Source organism: Sapajus apella, unplaced genomic scaffold (genome assembly GCF_009761245.1).
Source record: "Sapajus apella isolate SASKATOON/1434 unplaced genomic scaffold, GSC_monkey_1.0 scaffold23, whole genome shotgun sequence".
Lineage (NCBI taxonomy): Eukaryota > Metazoa > Chordata > Mammalia > Primates > Cebidae > Sapajus > Sapajus apella.
In genome coordinates, this window is record NW_022436963.1 from 22,361,451 (window position 1) to 22,382,247 (window position 20,797).

Genomic DNA, 20,797 nt, shown 5'->3' on the forward strand with positions numbered 1-20,797 from the left:
ACTGATGCTATTCTTTGTATCATCTTCACAGCACTCCTACAAGGCAAGTCCTTTCATTCTATCTGTTTCACAGACGGGGACCATTGAGTGAGAGTATTCAGACCATGCTCAAAAACTGGCATCCAAACTCAGCCAAGGTATACTCCAAGTGCATGCCAGCCCTGGGGACAAGCTGGTCCCAAACAACAAGCTATACCTTCATCATGCTGGCACCTGAGATAGCCAATTTTCCATTAAACAATTGGTCCTGTTTCGAAAGGGTGGTAGCAGGAATCAGACAAGTACACAACAACAGTCCAGTTTCTAAGTAGACTCTCAGGAACTGGAGAACAGAGAGAAAGCCAAGCATGGTCCAGGCCATGGGTGCCCATCTGCCTTCCACTGGTGCTGAGTGCAGGGAAACCCCAGAAAGGACAGAGAGGGAGAGGAAGTGCATTTTCCTTTCAATTTCCTTTCCTTTCCAATTTCTTCATTCAGAGATGAATGAGAATGAGCTGCCTGGGCTTACAGACTCCCAGAGCAAACACCCAGAGAGGGGTTATAATTCCCAGTGCCCCATGCACTCCCCAGCAGCACCCCAACTAAACTCATACAAATGACAGGTGCTCCCTCAGGTCCACAGGCCTGCTCAGCAGTCCTGATGCTTAAATGGACACTACTACCAAGCTTCTCTCAGGGCTTCTGGAGCCATGGGGCCAGAGGAAGCTGGCTCACTGAGTAAGGAGCTAAAAGACAAATGGAGAGAAGCTTCTTGGGCTGGCAAGCCGATCGATATGACACTGTGTCCTATATGTGACAGGGAGACTCCTGAAGGGATCTGGATGACAACAGTTTGTTTTTGTTTTTTTATTTTAGCTGCTGAGGATAACAGAGCAATAGCAGAAGTAGTAAGAATAGCAGCAACTGCTTACACTTACTGTGCTAAGTGCGGTGCTCAGTGATTTGTTAGTTTCTCCTCCCTATACAACACTGAGATTGATCCACCCCATTTGCAAAAGAGCCTTTTGGTTTTTTATGTTTGCTTGTTCACTGATGTATCTTGGATACCTAAAATTATTGAATGCCTACTTGTCCAGAACAAGTAAGCACTCAATAATAATTTGATGAATAAAGAAATGAATAGAATATAAAGCTTCAAAGTACCATATAGCCCTGGTACAAGGGCCGCTGGTATAGTGGCCTCCCAAATGACAGGACCCCTTTCTTATTTTCCCAGTACGCTGACTTTCCCAATGACCCCACTCCTTCAAACCCTGGCTGTTCCAATGAACAATTAAAAACAGCCTAAAGAAACAAACACGGCTGGGCATGGTGGCTCATGCCTGTAATCCCAGCACTTTGGGAGGCCGAGGTGAGTGGATAACCTGAGGTCAGGAGTTCAAGACCAGTCTGGCTAACATAGTGAAACCCCGTCTCTACTAAAAATACAACAAACCTCTGGGTATGGTGATGGGTGCCTGTAATCCCAGCCACTTGGGAAGATGAGGCAGGAGAATCACTTGGACCTGGGAGGCCGAGGCTGCAGAGAGCCGAGATCTTGCCACTGCACTCCAGCCTGGGTGACAAGAGTCAGACTTCATCTCAAAAATAAAAATAAAAAAGAGAAACAAATACAACTTCTGGGACTTCATTTGTCATAAAAAAATTAAATCCAATATTTTTAAAATGAGATACACCTTTTTCTTCTATGATTTAAATGATAACAAAAAATGTTGAAGCTCTTTGGCAAAGTTCAGTGAAATAAACATTCTCATCCTGTACTTGTAGAATAAGAAAAAGCATGCTGCAAGACGCACACATAATTTCTAAGAATTATATAACTGTTCTTCTACTGACTTCCCCCTCTAGAATACATCTAAAGAAACACAAATTAATAGACAAATATGCCAGGCACAGTGGTTCACCCCTGTAATCCCAGCACTTTGGGAGGACAAGGCAGACAGATCAATTGAGCCCAAGAGTTCAAGACCAGCCTGGGCAACATGGCAAAAACCCATCTCTACAAAAAATACAAAAATTCGCTGGGCGTGGTGTATGCAACTGAACTCCAAGCTACTCAGGAGCTGATGTGAAAGAATCACTTGAGCCTGGGAGATTAAGGCTGCAGTGAGCTATAATCGTGCCATTACACTCCAGCCTGGGTGACGGAGGAGACCCTGTCTCAAAAAGAAAAAAATAAAGGACAAATATTTGTGCACAAATATGCCAACTGCAACATATCACAGGAAAACTGAACATAGAGTCAATACCCAATATTGAAGAATAGTTCTTTAAATTTTACTGTATCCAAAAGGATGATGTGGTATACAACCAACCATTCCAGATGCCTTTTTTTTTTTTTTTTTTTTTTTGAGAGGGAGTCTCACTCTCAAAAAAGGCTGGAGTGCAGTGGTGCAATCTCGGCTCACTGCAACCTCACAACCTCTGCCTCCCAGGTTCAAGTGATTCTCCTGCCTCAGCGTCCTGAGTAGCTGTGACTACAGGCATGCGCCACCATGCCCAGCCAATTTTTGTATTTTTAGTAGAGACGGAGTTTCACCATGTTAGCAAGGATGCTCTTGATCTCCTGATCTCGTGATCTGCCCACCTCAGCCTCCCAAAGTACTGGGATTACAGGCTTGAGCCACCGCCCGGCCATTTCAGATGTCTTTAAGAACACTTCATGACACAGGAAAATGCTCATCATGAAACACTAAATTTTTAAAAAATGGATACATAAATACTATATACTGCATGGCTACAATTTTGTTAACTACATGTACATTCCATTATAAAAAGAATAGAAGGAAATATATGTTATTTTCAGGGTCAGGATTCTAAATTACTTATATTTTTGCATTTGTCTAGTTTTCTATAATTCCAAATGCCCCATAATGAGATGGCTTTATATTTATAATCAGACAAATTAAATTCATAGAACTTTCTATTCCCTATGTATATAATATACATAGAATATTATACTGAGAACTTAGCTAATGAAATTATATGACCCTTCCTGATGACAATTTTGCATGGGTAGGTATTTTATTCCACAGAAGGAAATAAAGAACATTAACCCCATTCCAAAGCCACATAGAACAAGACTTCAGAACACAGCCAGTTTGGATCATTTAGCAGGTGCCTCGAAAACAGTAAGAAACACACATCACTATCCTCTTATACATCCTCATCCTAGCCGTTGGCAAAACACATGTCACATAGGAGGCAGTCATTTGTACGAATCGATCGCATAAGGATAGGGTAGACAACTAAATTCTCATGCTACACAAAACTCAACTATTCAAACAATGCACAGCAGCTGTCAACCAGCAGGAGAATTCTAACTTTATACATATCTTCATCAAATAGCCTTGTTTTTGTTGTTGTTGTTGTTGTTGTTTTTTAAATCAGGCTTTAGAGGGAAGGGAGACACAGTGAGAAGTAGAGGGAGCGAGGTAGAAGAAGGAAGAGAGAAAAGAGAGGAAGGGTGGAAAGTGGAAAATTTTCTGAGATAATCATTTTCAGTTGATGCTTTTCCTATTTAATATTTTGAAATACTATAAATTCCCTTAACATAGCTTAGAGAATGTTAGAAATTAAATCAGAGAAACGGTCATCTACATAAAAATAATACACTTTGGTTTTCAGTTGGTCCATTTTTTCAACAGTCAATTTTTTAACAGTCAAATTTTAAAATTTCCACTCATCTTTGGCATGACATCTTAAAAGGAAGGAAGGGATGTCGTGGAAGAGGCTGGGAGTCACGACCACACAGAAGTCTACAATTACACAGAGGCCTGGGTGTGTCATTTCCTTTTCTGGATCACAGTTTCATCTTCAGTAAATTATAAGGAAGGGACTACAGAAGTCTGATGATCCTCGGTCCCATCTGAATCTATCAACCTAAGAATAAAGTCATGTGTCACTTAACAACAGGGATAGGTTCTGAGAAATGTGTTGTTAGGTGATTTTGTCACTGAGCCCACATAAGAGTGTACTTAAACCTAGGTAAGTATGTATATTTTTACTAACATATTTTCATATGGAAAACCAAGTGTCCCAGTACCGTTACTGAATGTCAGTAACTTCCCCTACTTGATCTGCAATGACAACACCAACTGTCATGTATCGGGTTTCTATATATGCTCCATTATAATTTTATGGGACCAGAATCATATATGCAAACCATCGTTGGCTAAAACATCCTTGCACGGCACGTGACTGCACTTCACTGATTGGCCATTTGGGTATTTTAGAATTAGACGGGCTATCTACTACCACGTAGAGTGTTTTTTTACCCCTAGCACACGGCTCAATTTTAAACACAGTGAACCTCATAGAAACTCAGTAAATATTTGTTGCTGAATCAGTTAATAACTATATCACTGAGGTACAGCAAAGAAGAAAACCTAAATGTTATACTCTAAAAGCTGTAACTACTTTTTAATTTTACAGAGTAACCTGAATGAAACTCAACCAAAGCAAAATATGCAACTACAAACAAATTTTAAAAAATTAATGGCTTGCACTGAGACACGAAGAGAATGACTGCTGCTTAGGATAAATTAATGAACGTGTGAATGGCTCGCCTTTGGAAGACACAAAGTTCCCTATCTAACAAGCTGCAAGTCAAGTTGAGGAAGTGGGAAAATATCGAGAGAATTCAAATCAGAAACAAACAAAAAAACTGCCTAGCAACTTAATATTTAGAACTGTTGTCACCAAGTTGATATAAACTCTACCTCATGCTATCACAGAAAATGCAAGTACTGAGAGCCAACGAACAATTTTATGTGCCTAGAATTCATTTTAATATTATTTAAAAGCAGAGGGAGAAACTAGGTGATTATCTAAAATCACAACAGCCTTTATAAAACTTATTCAAGAGACTGAGTTATCTCACGATGTATTTATTTCTTTTGAGATGGAGTGTCACTCCTGTTGCTCAGGCTGGAGTGAAGAAATGGCGTGATCTTGGCTTAATGCAACCTCTGCCTCCCAGGTTCAAGTGATTCTCTTACCTTGGCCTCCCGAATAGCTGAGATTACAGGCACGGGCCACCACGCCCAGCTAATTTTGCATTTTCAGCAGAGTCAGGGATTCCCCATGTTGGTCAGGCTAGTCTTGAAATCCCAACCTCAGGTGATCCGCACACCTCAGCCTCCCAAAGTGTGAGCCACCACGCCTGGCTGCTTCCTATGTTTTTTGTTTCCTAAGTGCATTTAAAATCACCCACAAAGAAGAACTGTCCTTCGTTCACCCAACACCAGCTTAACAGTATTTAGCGGCCGGGCGCAGTGGCTCATGCCTGTAATCCCAGCACTTTGAGAGGCCAAGGCGGGTGGATCACGAGGTCAAGAGATCGAGACCATCCCGGTTAACATGGTGAAACCCCGTCTCTACTAAAAATACAAAAAATTAGCTGGGCATGGTGGCGCATGCCTGTAATCCCAGCTACTCAGGAGGCTGAGGCAGGAGAACTGCCTGAACCCAGGAGGCGGAGGTTGCGGTGAGCCGAGATCGCGCCATTGCACTCCAGCCTGGGTAACAAGAGTGAAACTCCGTCTCAAAAAAAAAAAAACAGTATTTAGCATCCATATAGAGATGATGTGTATTTTTTAAATTAACCACCATTTCCTGGATGCTTGAGGATTTGGGACTGGCCAAGAAATCTTGAAAATATTCAACTGTGTTTCACAATTTTTGAATAAGCTAGAATCTTTGATGCTTTCAGGTAATCTGAAAGGCAGATGAACCCATCAAAGACTATCTATATTAGTAAAAGGTAAAGGTGATGCCAGACATGGCTCAGGCTCAGACTTTACTAATCTAGAGACTATGTTAACCACACCAAACTGTAGACTTTAGATGATTAAAATCAACATATTCTAAGATAGGCTTGTAAACACATCCTGCTTTCCTCCCTGCCTTTTATTTAAACTGCAAATCTCCAAACCATCAGATTAGACACTCCGTCAAGAGAGACGAAATGCCCAGGATTCCTTTTTCCCTGCTCACAGGTTGTACTATGACCCACACTTCACAAAAATGAGTGCAAGGGGTGGGGAAAAATGTGGTAACCATAACAAACAAGAATGTTGAACAATTACTATTCCTGGAAAAATAATACAAGCCACCTAAGTTCAGCAAGCAGACTGGTAGTTACATAAAGCCAGTAAATATGATAGGAGTGAGAGTCTAACGCTCCTAACTAAGGTCATCAGTGACTTCCATGTTGACAAATCCAATGGTCAGTTCTTTGTCATCATCTTTTTTGACAGCTTGGCAGAATTTGATATGGCTGACAACTCTCTTCTCACTTATTTTTATTTTTTATGTTTATTTATGTATTTATTATTATTATTATTATTTGGAGAAAGTCTTGCTCTATAGCCCAGGCTGGAATGCAGTGGTGCGATCTCAGTTCACTGCAACCTCCACCTCCCAGGTCCCCGGTTCAAGCAATTCTCCCACCTCAGCCTCCCGAGTAACTGGAAATACAGGAACACACCACCATGCCCAGCTAATTTTTGTATTTTTAGTAGAGACGGGGTTTCACCATGTTGGCCAGGCTGGTCTTGAACTCCTGACCTCGTGATCCGCCCACCTTGCCCTCCCAAAGTGTTGGGATTACAGGCATGAGCCACTGCACCTAGCCTAGTTTTATTTTTTATTTAGAGACAGAATCACTGCACCCTATCACCCAGGCTAGAGTGATGTGGTTATTCACAGGCAGGATCATAGCACACTGTAGCCTCCAACTCCTGGGCTCAAGCAATCCTCCTACCTCAGCCTCCTGAGTAGCTAGAACTACAGGTTTGAGCCACCATGCTCAGCTTTCTCTCCTCCTTTAAACACTTTTCTCAGTGCGTTTCTGGTTCACAATCTCAGAGTTTTCATCCCATCTCTGATGTTTCCTGTTCTTAATATTCTACGACTAAAATTTTTAATGGTGTTGGCTTTTTATTTTTATTTTACTTTTTTGAGACAGAGTCTCACTGTGTCCCTCAGGCTAGCATATACTGATGCGGTCATGGCTCGCTGTGGCCTCAAACTCCTGGGCTCAAGCAATCCTCCTGCCTCGGCCTTCCAAGTGTAACTGGGACTACAGGCACACATCACCATGCCCAGCTAATTTTTTTTTTTTTTAATGTAGATACAGAGTCTCATTATGTTACCCAGGTTGATCTCAAACTCCTGATCTCAAGAGCTCTTCTGAGATCCTGGAGCTCCTCTCTTCTTTATATAACACTGCTTCTTTGGTGAGTTCAGTCAGTTTTATGCCTTTAGGTATCACTTGCATGCTTATAAATCCTCAATTTATAGACCAAGCTAGGACACTTCCAGGACGATACATCCAAATGCCCACTTGGCATTTAAGTCTGGGCGAATAATAAATAGCTCAAACCTCCCATGTCTACAGCTGTACTCCTGGTCTGCCTTGCTTACCTCCCTCTACACCCCAAAACTGCTCCATCTACTGTCTGCTGTACTTCTGTAATGGGAGCACCACCTTCTGTCAGTCCCTTAGAACAGAAAACATTTGCCTTCTGTCTCCTCTGCTCTGTCCATAGGAATCCATCCGTGAATCTTATTGATTATGCCCCATCATTCAAGACAAAAATCTTGGAGTCATCTATGATGCAACTCTTTCAAACACCCCATCAATTTCACTAGGAAATCCTTTCGTTCACATTTAAATAAATTCCAAATTCAACAACTTCTCACCACCTCCCCTGCCACTGTGACCCTAGCCATCATCATAGCTCACTAGGACTATTCCAGTGGCCTCCTAACAGGTCTCCCTGCCTATGACCTCATCTGCCCACAGTCTCTTTTCAAAACAGCTCCCAGAGTGGTCCATTTAAAAAGCATGAGTGAGATCTCGCTCTACCTCAAAGACCCTCAATGGCTCCCTAATAGGAGTACAAAAAGCCCTAACGCGCTACTTAGTCTGGCCCTGTTACATGTTTATGTTGTCTCCTGCTACACCGTGAGTGGTTTTAATCCAATAATCTGCACTCAGAAGTGCTCCAAAATCCAAAGCTTTGTGAGCACAGATACGACATTCAAAGGAAATGCTCACAGGCGCATTTCAGATTTGGGATTTTGGGGTTAAGGATGCCCAACTGGTAATGCAAATATTATAAAATCTGAAAAATCCAAAATCAGAAATATTTCTGGTCCCAAGTACTCCAGATAAGGGATAATCAGCATGTACTCTCCCCTTAAGGACACTGTTTCAACAATGCTGGCTGACTTGCCCTCTTTACGAGAGGCCATGTCTTTGCTCAACTTACCTGGACTTACCCCGATCACCCTATTTACATTGCAACCCTCCACTCTGACAATGTGACCTCCCTTATCCTTTTATATTTTCTCTACAGCATCTATCAGCATGCCCTTGTTTATCATGCTTCCCTGCTTGTCCACTCCCCCAAAGCAATGAGTAGGGGGCTTGGTGGCTGTGCTGTCCGCTGCCATATCCACCAACACTGCCCAGCAGACATACAATGCCTGCCACATATGTAACTGTGACATTTTTTAGAGGTAAAAAGAAACAGCTGAAATGAATTTTAATAATTTATTTTATTTAACCTAATTTTTCCAAAATGATCATTTCCACATGTAATTGATGAAGAAAAATTATCAAATATTTCACATTCTTTTTTCCATACAAAGGCTTTGAAATACTTTGTAGATTTTACACTGCATACCCAAGTTTGGGCTAACCACGTTTCAAGTGTTCAGTAGCCACAGGTGGCTAGTGGCTTCCACATTGGACAAGGCAGGTCAAGAACGATGCCTGGCATACAGCAGGCACCTAATAAAGACGTGGTGAATAAACAAATGAAGAAATAAATCCAATCTGCAGAAAGAACTACTTTACATTGCAAAGACAGTACTCATATGTTTTAAAAGTTTCACTGCATGCACATAAAATCCATACTACATGTGATAGATTCTGATTTTGTTTTTTATTTTACTGTATTGTAGGTTTGTTCCTTCTCTCTCTTTGAGACAGAGTCTCGCACCAGGCTGGAGTGCAGGGGCACAATCTTGGCTTACTGCAACCTCTGCCTCCTGGGTTCAAGCAATTCTGCCTCAGCCTCCTGAGTAGCTGGGACTACAGGGGTGCGCCACTATGCCCAGGTAACTTTTGTATTTTTAGTAGAGATAGGGTTTCACCATGTTGGCCATGATGGTCTTGATCTCTTGACCTCAAGATCTACCTGCCTCAGCCTCCTAAAGTGCTGGGATTACAGGCGTGAGCCACTGCTCCTGGCCGCTTATTCCATTTTTTAAAAGTCTTGGGTATAACCCACTACACTGAATCCTTAATCCACAAACTGGTTCCAATGGCCATTTTGAAAATATCTGGTCTAAATAAACTTTAAAGTATGAAATTTGTAATGAATGTATATTAGAGTATTTCCTCTGGTCTCCAGAGGCTGCTGAGGACCCTCTGAAAGGGAAACAGACCAACCTCCAGAAAAAAAAAAGACTAGAGGAAAGGGTGAGCACGTAAGTACCCCGACAAACCACAGACTGCAATAATCACAGTCCATCCAACAATGGGAGGTTTCTCTTATTAAAAAGGAATTTTATTTTACTATCTATTTATTTATTGGGACAAAGTCTCCCCTCTGTTGCCCAGGCTGGAGTGCAGTAGCGCGATCTTGGCTCACTGCAACCTCTGCCTCCCAGGTTCAAGCAATTCTCTTGCCTCAACTTCCCAGGTAGTTGGGACTACAGGCATGCGCCATCATGCCCAGCTATTTTTTGTATTTTTAGCAGAGACAGGGTTTTGCCATGTTGGCCAGGATGGTCTGGAACTCCCAATCTCAAGTGATCCACTTGCCTTGGCCTCCCAAAGTGCTGGGATTACACGTGAGAGCCACTGTGCCCGGCCTAAAAGCTAATTTTAAATAACTGATCACACTCTCAGATAATTAACAGAACATCTAATTACCTTTAATTATATACTACATACATACCAATATACAAAATTCAAGAGAAGATTTGCATGATGTCCATCCTTTATAAAAGGGTGAATCGACAAGGGCAGAAAGACTTCATGTTTTTCATTTTTCTTCCCCACCCCATGCAAAGTTCATAGAAGTACAATATAGTCCAGATCCGTGGCAGAGAGGAACAAACTGAAATGATTCATTTTCATTTCATATTCACAAAGTCCCTTCCACCAATAGTCTTTTTAAAAGATACCACAAACTTCAAATCCAAATTCAGCAATGGTTACTAATTGTCACTACAGCTTCAACTTTTAAAGGATCAAATAAAATAAGGATTCCATCTTCGGTGCACTATTTGCTTCTTTGAGGTCCTGGGTGTTACTAGATACTGACGGGGTATGCCCACAAGGTTAGCACAGAAGTGCTACCCTTTACAAGGTTTTGTTTTGTACAGTTAAGTTTCAACTTTCTTTCATAAGTTTTGGAATTGCCAAGGAAAGGCTCTATTTCCTACACCTCTGGTCCGTTGTTAAGTTGCCACCTAACATGAGGGGTTTTTTTTCCTAAAATGCTCAAGGTGAGCAGTTGGAATATTCATGCTCTTGGCAGATAGAACAGCAAAAACAGCATTTAAAAAACAGATATGGATATAGCGGTTCAGTGGTGTGAGCCTGCAGTCCAAGCTACTCAGGAGGCTGAGGCAGGAAGATCTCTCAAGCCCAGGACTTCGGGCCTGCAGTAAGCTATGATTGTACCTATGAACAGCCACTGCAATCCTGCTTGGGCAACACAGCCAGATCCCACTTCTTAAAAAAATAAAAATAAAAATAAAAAGATAGATAAAACCATTTGTTATTTGGTTTTGTATTTTTGATTGTTCACTGTGCAAAATATGGTTATTTGATAATTGCTGCAAATAGTGTCTTTACTACTAAATATGCCTTCATGTACATTTCAACAAGTGACTTCTGCTGGAAAAAGAACTCTATTGAGCATATTTCTGTGGAAATCAATATTTAAGAAATTTTTTTTCTTTGAAACTAACATTCAAGAGAGACAGCTCTTGTTTACAGAGTAACTTAGTTTAGCATTATGGCTAACAATGTTTAAAAACAGCTAACTTAAAATGCAAACATTTAAATTCTGATGTTTAACTGTTGAGAGGCCATGTCAGTCTACGGAAATTCACACAGCATGAGAAACAGTAATTTTTCCCCAATTCTGTCCCTTGTAAGAATATTTCAAGCAACCATTCTCTTAGATTTAAAAATAAGAACTAATGAAGTTTTAAGACAGTTAAAGATTTTAAATGCCTGGATGAACCTTGAAAACATTCTGCTAAGTGAAATAATCCAGTCACAAAAGTCTGTGGGATTCTATTTCTATGAAATATCCAGACTAAGTAAATCTATACAAACAGAACGTACATTCATTGTTAGCAGAGGATGGGTAGAGGGGAGAACGCAGTGTAAGTGCTAATGGTTACTGGCTTTTTTTTCTTGGGCGATGAAATATTCTAAAACTGAGCTAGATGGTTGCAACTCTGATCACATTAAGAACTATTGAAAAGTAAGTACACATTAAATGGGTGAGTTGTATTGTATGAATTATATCTCAATAATCCTGTTAACAAAAACTTAACATGCCTGATAATATTCACAACAGCATCCAACGAAATCAAGTTGATCTCACATATCTTCCATACAATGCTAAAACACATAATTCCCGACACCCTGCCTCCTTGTTTTACAACACTTCTCAAAGCAACCCATTGCCCTTCCTAACACCCATCATCATCATCATTCATGTATGCCTGCCCCTCCAGAATATAAACTCTGTGAGGACAGAGACCATGTCCTTCTTACACGGTGGTATCATCTCAGCACCTAAGCACACACTCACCAATAAACATCTGCAGTAAGAATTAATATATGTGTGTATGTACATACATCTGTATGAATGAATGAATGAATGAATGAAATTACTAGATTGGAGCAACTCAATCAATGAAGTACTTGTATTCTACTTGTCCCCTTAAATCTATTTGCCAGTTCTCCCTAGGCTCCTGGGCACCCACGTAGAGGCATTTCCCAGCATTCCTCAAAGCTTGCTGGGGCCTTATGACCATAATCTTACCAGGCAAGTGGCAATGAGTGGGATGTATACAATGTTTAACTCTTTTGATTAAAAGAAAATGGCTTGCTTTGGATGTCTGCAGAGTGCCACAACGACATAGCTTCAACCCTATGATAAGGACAAAGCCTCAAGGGAGGAGAGTGAGGATGGATGGAAAGAATCTGCCCAGATAAGCTGCACTCCCAGGTTGCTTCATGAGAGAAGTACATTTCTATTTTATTTAAGCCATTTTACGTTGGGGTCTCTTTGTTACACCAGCCTAGTCTTTACACTGACTGTTACAACTCAGGCATGAATATATTCTCTCTGTGTGTGTAGGGCGGGGAGGGTGTTAAGGAGCATTGCAATGCTTAACTAAATTGATCACATTTCAGCCAATGCGGTCACCTGGTAACTCAAGGAAGACTGTCTTACAGTGTCTTCATAACAACTTCCTTAATTAACAGTTACATAATTCAAATGCTGAATACTAGGAAAAGGTTGTTTTGAATGGGTTAAGCTCAGAATTGCTGTTGTCATTAAGTAAATATTCAAGTCATTAACATATATACTTTTAAAAGAACTGATAAGTATATTTCAAATAACTGAATAGCATTTTAGCTTTATTTTTCACCAAGAAATAATTTATAATATGTAAGACACAATGAATGTTATTTACAAGGATGCATTTACATAGTTCCTTCATCTAATCTAAAACAGCTCAAATTAGGGATGGGGGTAGAGGGGTGGAAACTGCAATGATTATACTTCTTTTTGATTGTTTTTTAATTTTCTCTCAAATAACTTGACTGAAAAAAAAAAAACAAAAAAACAAAAAAACGAACCAATACATAAAATGTGAAGTTTGGAGATGCCTAATGTTTAAAAATAACCATTTTAATTGTAATCTATACAGGCTTGATGATTATCTGCAACTCTCAATGCCATTCAGAATTGAATATAAGATGATGAATTTTACAAATTGGATTTGAATTTTAAGCAAATGCATGTGGGTAAATTGTCAACGGTGAGAGAAGGCAGGGAAAAATGCCACATAAACCTTTATTAGATCACCAAACCAAGGCAGCCAGAATAGAATGACATCAATATAACTGTGACCAGTGCACCTCTCTTTAGTTTCCATCTTGACATTCTGGATGACCTTGGATAAATTATTTATCATCTACGGGACCATTTTTCCAGTCTGTAAAGTGGGGATTATAAGAATTGCCAGCTACCTCTTAGGAATGCCAGCAACCAGACCCATTTCGTAAAGCGCTCAGATCTAGTTGGAAGAAAATTGCTATATCACTACTGAGTATGATGACTGTGATTTATGATTCTTCAGACCTTAGAATCTAAATTTGAAAAATGACTTCATCTGGTTTTCTGAATTTGCCTGGTCACTTTTATGTATATAATCAGTTACTCCCATAGTACCTTTGTAAGCATATTTATGTGCATCTATACTGACTGTTAATAATTCCCAGGTTTCAAATTTGGGGCATGGTATTTACTGAGAAGCTCCTGGCATCTGAAGTCTACATGCTTCTTGTAGTGTGAAAGATGATGTTGATTTTTTTGCCCATTGCCAAATGGCAAGGTTTTCTCATTTAAGGGTTACTCATCAGGAAGAAACGCTAACCACTATGCTCACTTTCAACATCTTTTAAATTTTTTATTTCGAACAAATCTTCTATTTCTATGTAAGAGATCAAGATATATACAAATTAGTCTTTGAAAGATCTTTGACCTTGTCCAAAGGTAAAAATGACATAATTTATTACTTGAGTCTATATACCCTAATTTACTTCTCCCCAAAATTTGAAATTGGCATCAAAACACAGATGGAATGGATACTATAAAAGGAAAAAAAAGTGTTAAGTAATGAAATGTTCACTCGGAATAGGAATACTGAAGATTATGTATGACACACTCTGGAATCTGTCCCCTCCAAATCTCATCTTGAAATCTGATCCCCAATGTCAGAGGAGGGGCCGATAGGAGGTGTCTGGGTCGTGGGCAGATCTCTCATGAACGGCCCAGTGCCCTTGCCAAAGTAAAGACTGAGCTCTTGCTCTATTAGTTCATGAGAAATCTGGTTGTTAAAAAGAGTCTGGCACCTCTTCCCTCCAAGCTTCCTTTTTTCCTTGTCATGTGACATGCTTGTCCCAAACTTCCCCTTCTGCCATGACTGGAAGCTCCCTGAGGTCCTTACTAGAAGTAGGTACTGGTGCATGTTTCTTGTACAGTCTGCAGAATTATGAGCCAAATAAATTTCTTTTCTTTATAAATTACCCCAGACTCAGGTATTCCTTTACAGTAACACCAAACACACTAAGACAATGTACACAGAACAAAATCAAAGACAACAGAAAAAGCTGAAAGTAGAGAACCACTACAGAGACTGCGCATATAAAATACTTTTATGATCCAGAAATTTTACAACGGGGGGCCTTATTTGCATGATATTAAATAATATAATAGATCATGCACTTGATCGTAATTATAAAGAAAGCAATTTTTTTTTGTAAAATAGACTATCTTTCTTAGTCAATGCCAATGACAAATTTCTAGACCCATTTCTTTCCAAATTTTCCCTTGACATATTTTTTACTTTCAATAATATCATAGAATTTGTGGGTGTAGGGACTATAATTCCATTTTCAGGTAAGAGGTGAAAGAATGGACATTTTAAAGATATTGAGTCAGAAGAAAAATAATTCATGCTTATAGGTGATTACAAAGAACAAAAAAAAACAAATGAAAATCCATCAGTGAAGGTCTTATTTTGGAGCTGAACAGATAAGGCAACTCTCAAGGTGAACTTTCCATCTGTCCTACCACTTTTTCAGCTTTGTGTAATCATAATTTTTTTTTTGAAATAGAGTCTCCCGTCACCCAAGCTGAAGTACAGTGGTGCAGTCCTGGTTTAGTGCAACCTCTGCCTATTGGATTCAAGTGATTTTCCTGCCTCAGCCTCCAGAGTAGCTGGGTTACAGGCACCCATCACCATGCCCAGCTAATTTTTGTATTTTTAGTAGAGATGGGGTTTCACCGTGTTCACTATACTTCACCAGGCTGATCTCGAACTCCTGACTCAGGTGATCCACCTGCCTCAGCCTTCCAAAGTGCAGGGATTACAGACATGGGCCACTATGCCTGGCCTGTTTAATCACAATTTTTAGCTTCACCAGAAACCTCTGCTAACAGCAGGAGATGAGTTACACATCTGGCACCACTTTGCATGAGGACTATCTTGGATTGAGATCACTCTGTGAGATTATAGAGACCAGGAGACAGCAAATTACCACCTTGCTGAGTAGCTGCAATGGAGGCTGAATGCTTCCCCAAGTACAAAATATATACTATGTGGCCCTTGACAGAAAAAGTCTGCAAACCCCTAATATAGATTAACCCCTTCCTTTTAAAGATTGAAAAATTGAGCCTGAGCAAAGGGAAGTGTCTTGCTCAGAACTGATAATCCCAATGATTGGCTGGGAATCAATTCCTTCCACGCTGAAACATCTGAAACATATGTTTGTCCCCTTTGGAATACAATTAGGTGGATCCTGCAAAGGTTTCATTTAAGTAAAATATACGGTGAAATGATGTAAGTCTGATTTTAAATGTGCCAGAATGCAACTACAAAAACAAATCCATACCCTTTATATATATGCATTCTAGAACCCCCAAGCCCCAGGTGAGATTTATCAAAAAATGATCAAAGATTCTTCACATTATGAAAGTTTCACAAAAAACTTTGTTCAACTCAATAAGAAGTCTGTATCTGACAAATACATAAACTTTAGTAAAATCTGAGCAAAGGCTTTGTTCAACCATGCTGGCAGGTAACCTGTTTTTAGACAGACACAAATCAACTAAATCCAATGGAACTATTAAAGGCCAAAAATTCTAAAAGAAACGAAGATGCTACTACTTGAGAAATATCAGATGTTAAAAGGACCTGCAGGATTATCTTGTGTAAGATGATCATTGCCTTTAACAGAGAGGTACTTTTGAAATTACGTAAATATGTAGGTAGCATTCATAACCATTTTAACTGGAATGCTTTTTCATCCCCCCTCCCAAAAGCGAATTTGAGAAAATTAAATTTGGCTTTAATTCATTAAGCTACATTAGTCTCTCTGAAAACTTCTAATTTTAAAAGCAAGTACTCATTTGATTTTCAAGCAAGGTCAAGAGAACAAGGCAGCCTAGTGCTGACATTACAGGGATATGTCCCACACTGCTCAGCAGTTATATCAATGTGGCGTGTTGCTATGGTGCCTGACTGTTAATTTCTGAAAGAAGGTGATTATAAAGCCGCCAGATGAACATCAATCGGATGACACCACTTCAGCACACAATACTGACATGCGTTACTCTTGTTTGCAGCAAGTTAATTTTATGAATCACCACTTTTGTGATGTGAATATTCCTTTCTAACTTTAAACCTACCAAGTCAACAAGCAAAAAATAAATTTACAAAATAAAAATAAGTTCAGCTTCAACAAACAGATGAGACTTTGATAATATTTGGGGGGAAAATGTGAATCTGTAGACCATTTCTTAAGGGCAACCGTTTTTCTTAGGACCTCCAAAAATGTGCCACATATGTACTTACTTGGAAATAAATACATGTTTATTTGACAAATACGGAACAAGAAACAACTAAATTAAAATGCCTGGAAGGCAAAAGACACAGCAGCCTTACAGACAACTTTACTAATCACATTTGCATTTACCTTTTTTTTGGCTTCTGTAAAGCAATCTTCAGTTATAGTCACCTCAAAAGGTCACGTCTTACCCTGAAAACAAAAGAGAACAACAAAATCTGAATGTCAAGAGAAGTAGCAACCACCTCTGCCAAGGACAGGCAGGAGCAAAACAACAAAAGAACTCAATTCTATTTAATGGCAAATGACTTTCAGGGTTAATAAAAACAAGTCCCAAGAACCTCTACTTATCTGGACCATATGCCTTTGAGCTCTTCAGGCAACAAAATCAACTTGGAGGGAAAAAGTCGAGGTGAAACATTTCAAATTTTGTTATCAACTGTTTCTCATCTTGTTGTCTATCAATTCATTTTCACGTGGAATAATACGTGACTCACAGGCCTTTGTTTTTGGAAACCAGACTGCCACTTGAACGTGTCCGTGTTTGGTTAACATCCACAACATCTCTTATTTCATTAAAGCAGAGGCTTATTTTTTTTCCCTTTCGGAAGAGAGTTAGTTCTTGTAGACAAGATGCTTTCTGCCACTTTGGACCTTTCAAGATGAATGAAAGCACAATTTTCAGTTTGGGGAGTGGCAGAGAGTTAATTGCTGGTGAAAGCTGTTCACAGAATGTTTTTCTCTTAGCATGTATCTACCAGATCTACTAAGTTAAATAAAAAGGGTTCATGTCACACGAAATAAACAATTGAAATCAAGCTTCCTAAAACACAAAGAAACCATGGAACGCATTTTACCCCACATCTACTCCTGCATCTGCATCCTACCATATGCAAAACAGTGTTAATCCTCTAAGAAACATTACAAGCTGCCTCTTTCTGCCCATGTAACTGGGATCAGCATATGGCACAAGTGAAAAGAAAAACATTTGTTTATTAATTTAGATCAAGTTACTAAGAGGGTAGAAGATGCATTCCACAACCATTGACCAAATGCTCATATAATTTTTAAGGTAGCAAAATCATATCATCACTGTACTAAAATGTTAATATCTTTTTGCTCACTCTTCAGAATAATATGTAATGAAGTGGTTTAATTTTATAGGAATATATCCCTGCTTATCCCTCTGCCGTCAGCCCTGAATGTGGAAAGGCAAACATCATTGGGAAGAGTAAAATCTTATTTCACTAGGGCTAAAAATTTGAAAGTGGCACTTTGGTGTGTACTATCTTTGAGGAATTGATCTGAGGCCAATTTATGACATTTCCACAAGCAAGTGTATGCAGATTCTTGCCATTAAGATTGGAAAAAGACGCAGGCTCTGAGTGAAATCATAATTTTCATGTTTACTGTAAGAGGAAATTGGAGGTTTTCACCATAAATGTTCACCATTTGGGTGGGGGAAAACCCTAGGTCTGGGACTTAAAATTACTATTTTGCAGCCTGACCAAAAACCTTTTTGTTTTTACACAAAACAATTCAAATTGAAAATGAAAATCGTGTGCTTTATTGCTGATGTATGTCCCCAAGATTGGTTTCTCCAGTGGTGAGAAGTCTATTTCAGGGCAAGCGATGATAAGAAAGAAAAACAGAGCAAAGATGGTCAGGTCCTCAAGGCAGAGCAAAGATCTGCAGCGCCCCACTCTACATAAATAAAAGCTCAGTAGATACACAGCACACACCAGAAATTCCTACCTCTACCACTCATCAAATCTTAAATGCAAAGCAAGTGAACTTTGGCAGATCCTACTCAATTCAAAGCAAGAACGCCTTTTTCTCTCTCCTTTTTACTTGAGATGTTCTCCAATACATGCACTGTAAACTAATTTATATGTTTATCTATTGAGCTGTGTCTATTTTTGCATGTTTGGCAGTCAGACCTATAGTATTAGACTTTGCAATGCAGATGAGGTTTGCTATCATATAGGCCTGGCAAACAACTGGACCTCATTAAAATTTAATTAAAAAAAAACAACTGCTGAAAATGCCTCCTTTGAATAAAGTTATCTCCAGTGCTGCATTTGAACCTGCAGAACATTTTCAGGTAAACACTAGACCTGTTTTTCTGCTCACCCATCCACACAGTATAGTGTGTAAGAGAACACTGAACAAAAGTAGAAGGTGGTTCAGCCTCAGATTTTACAAGTATCATTTTTTCCCTCTAGGAGTGCTGGGGGAAGAATTAACAACAAAATTCTACAACTTACCCTCCAACTTAAAAATACTGAAACAATACGAAACTGACTACATTTAATTTTTACTTACACATAAAAAAACTGGCAGTGGTATATAATCTCTATCTTTTTCCATTTTGAAGGTCCATAAATTTTGGTGCACATGCACGTTTGAGCACTGACTCATTTACTGCTGTTGATTTTCGTTTTTGGAGAAAGTATACATTAACAAAGTAATCTAAAAGACATTTTTCTAGTTTTGCTGAGAAAAGATTAATAGTTCAACAGCTGTTTGCCATCACGCTAAATGAAATGAAATGTGTCAATATAATAGACAAGAAAATTAAGGGGTAGTACTGGGCCCAGAGTCCGCATCATTAGTAGCTTAGAAGAATTGGAAACCATCAACTAGCAGAAAAATATGCATTTCATTTTTTCCAAAGCATAAAACTTCCCTTTCCAAAGCTATATTTGCTATTTTCTTCAATCACTTTTACTGATCGAATAGATGAACTATTTACCTGAATACTTACTGGCAGCAAAAGCACCAAAACTCAAATTAAATGATTATGCAAAGCTTTTACGTAAAAAAAAAAAAAAAAAAAAAAAGATAAAAGAAATGCATTCCCCTCCAGCCCACTTGTCTTCTTTTAAAAAATGCTGTCTCCATACGAATTGCGTTTTTTTTTTCTTTTTCTCTTTCTTTTTTAAGTTTCCTACTGGTTTTAGGTTTTAAAAGTGAGCCAAGGATACGGTAAACAGAAATTACTTATTTTCCTTTATGTCATTCTCTGTAACAATTAAGACCCTGTGAACACTAGAATTGTTCCATGGCCTCTTCACCATTGATTGCAACAGTATCATTTACCCAAGCTACACGGTGACCACACCAAATTTCAAATATGACCTCTAGGCTTCGACCAGTAATGTACATTCCTCTTTTTCTACCTCCCCAACCACCCCTCCTCCTTAATTAGGACTATTATTCTAAAGGAACCCTCAGATTATTACAGTGTTGCAATATCATATTCTCTATGGGTATTTTTGCCCTAAATTTAATCTGTGTGACATGTAATACAGAGTGTCCACTATTATATCCTACTTGGAACCGAGTTGCAGATAAGTGTGGAGGTGCAATCTCATTTCACAAAACTGAAAAAGAAGAATCTCGGCTCTTTTTTGCCTGTTGATAGCATTTCCCCCTTCCCTTTCTTGACAGCTAAAATAAATTATTTGCATTAAGATTTCTGCATTATATTTCATTTCATATAATTGTGCAAAAGCAACTCTGAAGGATGCCCAACATAGTTCATCTCAACCTTCAGCCCACCCAATACTGGCTGAGAACCTACTGTGTGCCAGTCTTATTAAAGATGAAAAGATGAGCAAAGCGAGCCCCTGGGTGGTGATGAAGGGGGCAGTTCAGTAGGTCTACGGCTAGAGACTCTTTCCTACTAGGAAATCCACAAAGGAACATGGTTCAAACTTTCTATACCCCCAAATCCTCCAGTCAAAGGGCCTGTACTTCATTTGCAAAAACTGGTCCAAATAGGCCAATTTCCAAGAATTTTCTGCCTTTTAAAGTAGGAAATCTTATCTCACATGGGCTTTAATATCTTGTTTTTCAGAAACTTCTTAGAAAACAGAAGGACATCAACATATATTTGATGATTGAAAAATATAATACAAGGGTCACGTTATTTTCTGTACTTAAGAAAATCTGGCTGGGTGTGGTGGCTCAACGCCTGTAACCCCAGCACTTTGGGAGGCTGAAGTGGGTTGATCACGAGGTCAGGAGTTCAAGACTCAGCCTGGCCAGGATGGTGAAACCCTGTCTCTACTAAAAATACAGAAATCAGCTGGGCGTGGTGGCAGG

The 20,797-nt window shown here is 39.3% G+C and overlaps 1 protein-coding gene across 11 annotated transcripts in view; it reads right to left on the reverse strand.

The window, feature by feature from the left end:
* Window positions 1–20,797, reverse strand: part of FOXP1 (forkhead box P1) — a 632,958-nt gene that overhangs the window by 330,126 nt on the left and 282,035 nt on the right. For 9 of the 11 annotated variants that reach the window (XM_032289644.1, XM_032289647.1, XM_032289646.1 and 6 more), the window contains one exon: window positions 16,817–16,879. The gene's annotated coding sequence lies outside the window, so the exon portion shown is untranslated. The remainder of the gene's footprint in view (window positions 1–16,816; window positions 16,880–20,797) is intronic. The other 2 variants (XM_032289649.1, XM_032289643.1) reach the window with 1 other exon arrangement.